Here is a 6,905-nt window from a genome sequence, read left to right as displayed (position 1 = left end):
GGGATCCCTGGGTGGCGCAGCGGTTTGGCGCCTGCCTTTGGCCCAGGGCGTGATCCTGGAGACCCGGGATCGAATCCCACATCAGGCTCCCGGTGCATGGAGCCTGCTTCTCCCTCTGCCTGTGTCTCTGCCTCTCTCTCTCTCTCTCTCTGTGACTATCATAAATAAGTAAAAATTTAAAAAAATCCTAGAATGATTTCCCTCCTGTCATTGGTGATGACAGATCAGATTAACAGTGATAGGATGCCTTGCTCTCTGCCACTTCATGCTCTGGAGTATGGGCAGCTTCCAGGACCCAGGTGTCAGGAAAATGAAAGGCAGATCAGGGGTCACTTGGCCTCATATCTATGCCCTGAACACAAAATCAACTGCTGAAGCCTCCACATGCTTTCCCATCCCCCTCCAACCCTTAGACTCAAGTCTGATTTCACCATGTTCACCAGAGCCCCCTGGTTTAATTAGCATAACTGTGGCTGTGAGAGCACATGGCAAAGATTATGATTTCCATGACCTCACTGATTCTGGAAAACACTGATATTTCAGAAAATATATGTATTCTTTCCTTCTGGGATTAAGAACAAATCTAATAACATATACAGGACGCCTCCTCTGAGCCTTCTCTTACCATCCCCCCAACCCCCAAGTACTGATCCTCTTTTTCCCTTTACCACAACCAAATTCAAGAATCCATTTGAATGAATTCAAGGTTTGAGAGGCACAAACATGGCCTGCTTATCAGCACTCTATCCAATAGCTGTGATCCATTATCTCCTGCATTCCCCTTTTTGGAAATGACCGTGCAATGCCTAGCCTATAATGTATAGGACCTACCTTTCCCAACAACCGCAGTTGGGCAAGTAGGTAATTTTTTCCCCATGTAATTCCCCTCTTGGTGAGCTGCTGTAGTGGGAAGCAGCAAAAAGAGCTTCTTTTTAGCAGACTCTGTTGGTTCCCTGTCTGTATCTCTTGAACTCTACCATTTCAGAGTACTCCCACTGACTTCCAAACAGCAGCATCTACATCTCTATGCCTGATGACCTTTTCTGGGCCACTGGGGCCAGTGTACTCCTATATGTGGCAGGTTTGTTGTGCCAAGGAATTAGCTCCCCTGAGAACAGCCTTCAACTAATGTCTCTTGGCAATAGGGGTATGACTACCTCAGCTCCCTTTCCTTTTAAGTGGAATAAATTTTGAGACCTGTATTGTATACCATTCCTCAGAGCTGCCTTATGGGATTAATTTCCAATGATCTATTGTGGGTAGATGGCTTGCTACTGTGCTCCTTATTGGATGCCTTCCCTTCTCTGAATCACTTTTCCACTCTCCATTTGTGTTCCCAAAACCTACCAAGTAAACTATTTGTACTGAACTGGTGGGGGAACTCATACTAAGATACTTTCTAAAAGTTATACACCACCATTAAGGAAGCTTCCCTTAACCCATTCACTGAAAGTGCAAGGAAGGGTAAGGATTCTGATACCCTTTCTAGGTTCCAACAGAGGGGGGAAACTCTGGCAAAGTTTCATATGAGGATATGCATTAATTTTAGCTTTCCGTTGATCACCTATCCTCAAAACAAGTCAAGCAGTCCTTGTTGATTTTGGTAGGTTTTGAGTGCTTGCTCACCAGTTGGCCTGTCTTCTTCTTCTTTTTTTTCTTTTAGAGGAAGCTAGAGTGTGAGCAAGGGGTGTGGACAGAGAGAGAGGGAGAGAGAAAATCCCAAGCTGACTCCATGCTAGGTGGATGCAGGGCTCAATATCACATCCCTGAGATCATGACCTGAGCTGAAATCAAGAGTTATACACTTAACCAGCTGAGCCATCCAGTTGCCCTAGTTGACCTGTCTTCTTTACCCATTGTCATCTCTCCCAGTAGATAAAATCAAAAGTATATCTGTGATGAAAATAGTCCATTGGCCTTATATATAAGACATGAATTTCAATTCCAATTCTCCCATTTGTGGCATAATTGAACATGTTTTAAAATTCTTTAGTTCACTTGTCTCTAAATTCAGGGCAAAATGTCAGTTAGGTATTTCATTCAACAAATACTTTTGAGCACCTAGTACATACTGGTTTTGTATTAGCTCCCTGAGGTACAGTCATGAATAGTTGGAGTATCTTCCTTCATGACACTCACAGCATAGATGTTGTGAGTTCTGAAGTCAGATAGCTGGGCTTTGAATTATATTTCCACTAGCTTCTGTGACCTCACTAAACTTCTGTTTTTCTTTATCAGGTGGGACCAATGTCCTCACAGAGTATGAGAATTAATATCTATGGTTTAAGTAAAACATATAGTACATTGTTCCCAGTATATAGAAAATGTTCAATTAGTGGGTAAGACATAGGAGGATTAAAATAGTTAATATTTATTGAGTGTTTACTACATGCCAGTCACTGCTTAAACATTTTATTTTATTTATTTTTAAAGATTTATTTATTTTAAAGAGGGGGGCAGCAGAGGGAAAGAATTTCAGGCAGACTCCTTGCTGAGCATGGAGCCCAATCCAGGGCTCATCATGGGGTTAGACATGGGGCTTGATGGGGGGCTGTATCCCATGATCCTGAGATCATGGCCTGAACTGAAATCAAGAGTTGATTCCTCAACTAACTGCACCACTGAGGTGCCCCTGCTTAAACACTTTAAATGCATAAACTCATTTAGGTCATCCCAGAACCCTTAATGGTAGACACTATCCTTTGCTATCTATTTTTATCATCCCTGTTTTACAAATAGAGAAGTGCTGAAAGACCAGGTAGTTTGTCAAAGGTCACATAGCTAATATACAGAGCCAGGATTTGAAGCTAGCTTGTCTGGATGCAGAACCCACACTCTTAACCTTCCACCTTCACTTCTCAAGTTGTGGTTCTTGGAGTAGCTGGTTAGAAATGCAGAATCCTGGACGCCTGGGTGGCTCAGTCAGGTGAATGTCTGGCTTTGGCTTGGGTCGTAATGTCGAGGTCCTGGGATTGAGCCCCACATTGGCTCCCTGGCTAGTGGGGAGTCTGCTTCTCCCTCTATCTCTGCTCTCCCTGCTGCAAACCCCCCTTCCCATGCTCATGCTCTCTTTTTCTCTAACTCAAATAAATAAATAAGCTTTAAAAAAATAAAAGTACAGAATCCTGGCACCCGACCACCACACCTCCTGAATCAGAATTTGCATTTTAACAGGATGCTCAGGTGATTTATATGCATATTACAGTTGGAGAAGGACTGCTCTACCCTATGCCAATTGGACTTTGAGGAGTTAAGGACTTGGGTGGAGCTATGTCTAAGATGCTTTTAGAGAAAAAATCCAAGAAGACCTGAACTGAAGATAATGAAGTAAAATATAATGCAGCTTACTGCATGTTATTGATATATAGGTACTCAATAAACAGAAAACACACACTCACACACAGACACACACGCTACACACAAACATGTTATCATGGTAACATGAGCTTGTAGCAGTGACTTCTGAAGGCCTGGCTTCCTCCCCTACCACAGCTGCCCCAAGTGCCACTAGCCCTAAATCCTTCTGCATTGGTCATTGACCATTAGGCTTGCTGACAGCTATGTTCCCTCTCACCTAGGTAGTTCATGAAGGAATTTGCAGAGGCATAATTGGCTTGTTTTGTTTTCTTCCCTTCTTTGTTGTCATGGTTACTCAGTTCATTTGCATCTTGAAGCTTCTTTCGTATTAACCTGAAAAACCACTCAGAGGGTCTCCTTCAAGGGGAGGGAAATCCTACTTGTAGGATAGGGCAGAGTCCTAATTCTCAGGCGTCTGGGTGATGGTTTAGATAAAGGTACCTCCAAAGCAGAAACAAATTTTAAGATTCAGCCTGAAATCACAATTCACCTGGAGATTTCCTCTTCAGATCTGAGGTTGGAGTTCTGTGTCTTGCATATGTGCATGTCTCAATGCCGGAGATTGTGTCTGAAAGCATAAAAGAAGTCATTATTGTAATGACTCAGTGAGGAGACTATAGGGAGAAGGCATATTTCCCAGGGCAATTCTGTTCTTACAATGGAAAAAAAGTTTAATTCATTAAGCCTTTATCCCTGATGATGTCAGTCACAAAAGAAACTCAGGATTCCTTGGCCATCCCTACTTACTTACCCTAGTCCCTGGATGACTTTGCATTCCTATTTCAGTAATCTGCTATAACCAAACCACTCAAGAACTTCATGGCTTAAAACACCAACCATCTTATTATTTCACATGATTCAATGGGTTGAATGGGCTAAACTGGATAGTTCTGCTCATGATGTCAGCTGGGGCGGCAGTCATCTGGGGGCTTGGTCAGACTAGAGTATCCAACATGGCTTGCTCATATGGCTGGCAGTTAATGCAAGCTTTTGGCAGAAAACTCCAGTGGGCAGTTGACCAGAGTTCCTTGGTTATCTTCCATGTAGCTTCTGCATATGGTTTGGACTTCTCAAAGAATCGTTGCTGAGTCCCAGGGAGTAAGTAAGTAGTCCAAGGGTCAAGGGACAGCAATGATTCAGGGGGAGGAGAAATAGGCTCTCTACTTCTTGATGAGCCTACAGGGAAGACAGGACTTGGGGAATCCTTGGAGACAAGCTTACATACCCCACTTCCCGACCTTTTTGTCCACCTTTCCCCAACTCCTTAAACTTTTCTACTGTGCCCTATGGAATTCTTGTTTAGTCATCAACAAAATTCCTTCTATTATAAATCTCTTCTCTGAATGTTTCATTTACCTTCTTGCTCTACATGAAACCTGGCTTTCCTTTGAGAACACAGTTTTTCCTGCAGCCCTCTCAGATGGTAGCCGTATTCTCTCCATGTTCCTCATATCCCTAAACTAGAAGGTGGGATAGAGACCTTTGCTTCCTATTTATTTCTAGTTTCCCAAATCATTCTCTCTTGTTCCTCACTAATACAACCCCATCCCCATCTTTGAATGTCAAGTCATCAGATTATACCACCCTCCAACTCTTCCTGGTTACAGTCATCTGTCAACCCTGTGTCATTCTCTCTCCTCTAAAATTTTACTGTTGCTCTCTCTAATACTGCTCCTGTCCTAATTCTTGGGGATTTCCACATCATGTCAATAACTTTTTCAATATTCTGCCTCTCTCTACTTTTACTTTCCTTCTTCCAGTGATTTTGTCTCTCCCTTCCTCAGCCACAAATTCTCATAGTCATTCCCTGGAATTTTTTCCAATTCCTTCATCTCCTTCATAATCCCTGTTCTCCCAAGGCATGAAGTCCAAGCAGTTGTTTTGATTCTATGAAAAGTAGAGCTGGGGCATTACAAAATTACTCACAATACCCTGAATGCAGAATAGCTTTATCCAGTTTCTTTAAGAGCCGCTTAAGGGGGATGAACAACACTGACCAATAGTGTGCTCGACACTGGAATGAAAAAATCTGCTAAAGCCACTGGGACATAGTATAGGGCAAAATGTAATGGGATTCATGCTGCATATAGAGACAGAAGGGCTGGGTTTAAGATCTAGCTTTGTTTCTTGAGTATTGTGGTTCATTGGGCAATTCTTTTTTTTAAAAAAAGATTTTATTTATTTATTTATTTATTTATTTATTTATTTATTTATGACACACAGAGAGAGGCAGAGATACAGGCAGAGGGAGAAGCAGGCTCCCTGCAGGGAGCCCTGTGGTTCTCAATCTCAGGACCCCAGGACCATGACCTGAGGCAAAGGCAGATGTTCAACCACTGAGCCACCCAGGTGCCCTTCATTGGGCAATTCACTTAATTCCTATGAGCATCAGTTTTCTTGTATAAAACTACTAAGACATGGGACGCCTGGGTGGCTCAGTGGTTGAGCACCTGCCTTTGGCTCAGGACATGATCCCAGTCTGGGGATCGAGTCCCACATCAGGCTCCCTGTGAGGAGCCTGCTTATCCCTCTGCCTATGTCCCTGCCTCTCTCTCTGTCTCTCTCATGAGTAAATAAATAAAATCTTTTAAAAAAGCTACTATAAAGGCATTTAGTTAAGTCTGTCTCACAGGATTGTTTTGAGGATTAAATACAATATATATGTGATATTAGTTTATAAATTGTAAAGGACCTTATAGTGATTTATTTATGTAAACTTGTGCCAGAATTTGATCTGAAGGATGGTGTGATGACTGAAGTTTCAACAAGAATACTCCTATTTGGAAAAAAAAAAATTAAAAGAATACTCCTATTCGGGACGCCTAGGTGACTCAGTGGTGGAGCATCTGCCTGCGGCTCAGGGCGTGATCCTGGAGTCCCTAGATTGAGTCCCACGTTGGGATACCTGCATGGAGCCTGCTTCTCCCTCTGCCTGTGTCTCTGCCTCTCTCTCTGTGTCTCTCATGAATAAATAAATAAAATCTTTTGTAAAAAAGGAATACTCCTATTCTCAGAAGAAATAAAGATATATTTGAAAGCTTTCCCAGGGAGAGTTTGTTATTATAAACTGGTTCTGAGAGATTTTGATTCCTGTTCCTAATGGCCAGACTGCCATGTCTGTTCATTTTTGGGCAGCTCATTTTATGACAACTATTCTTAGATGTTTATTATAATTCTTTCAACAAACAATTATTAAGGGTTATTGTATGCCAGGCACTGTACTAGGTCCTGGGGAAAAACTAGATGGGCAAAAATTGACATGGTGCATGACCTCATGGAGCTTTTAGCTGGGATAATCAACAATCTCACAACTGTGACAAGAGCTGAAAAGAAAATGTAGTCAATCCAGAGGGCCTACATTAGGTAGATCTGATATAGAGATCTGATGGAAAATAGGAATCAATTAGATGAAGAGGAGAGGGATATCAATTTCCTATGGCTGCCACAACAAATCACCACAAACTTAGTGGCTTAAAACAACACAAATCTATTATCTATGATTTTAGAGGTCAGAAGTTCTACAATCAAGCTTTTCAGCTAGACTGAAA

This window comes from Canis aureus, chromosome X (genome assembly GCF_053574225.1).
Source record: "Canis aureus isolate CA01 chromosome X, VMU_Caureus_v.1.0, whole genome shotgun sequence".
Lineage (NCBI taxonomy): Eukaryota > Metazoa > Chordata > Mammalia > Carnivora > Canidae > Canis > Canis aureus.
This window is presented reverse-complemented; position numbering follows the sequence as displayed.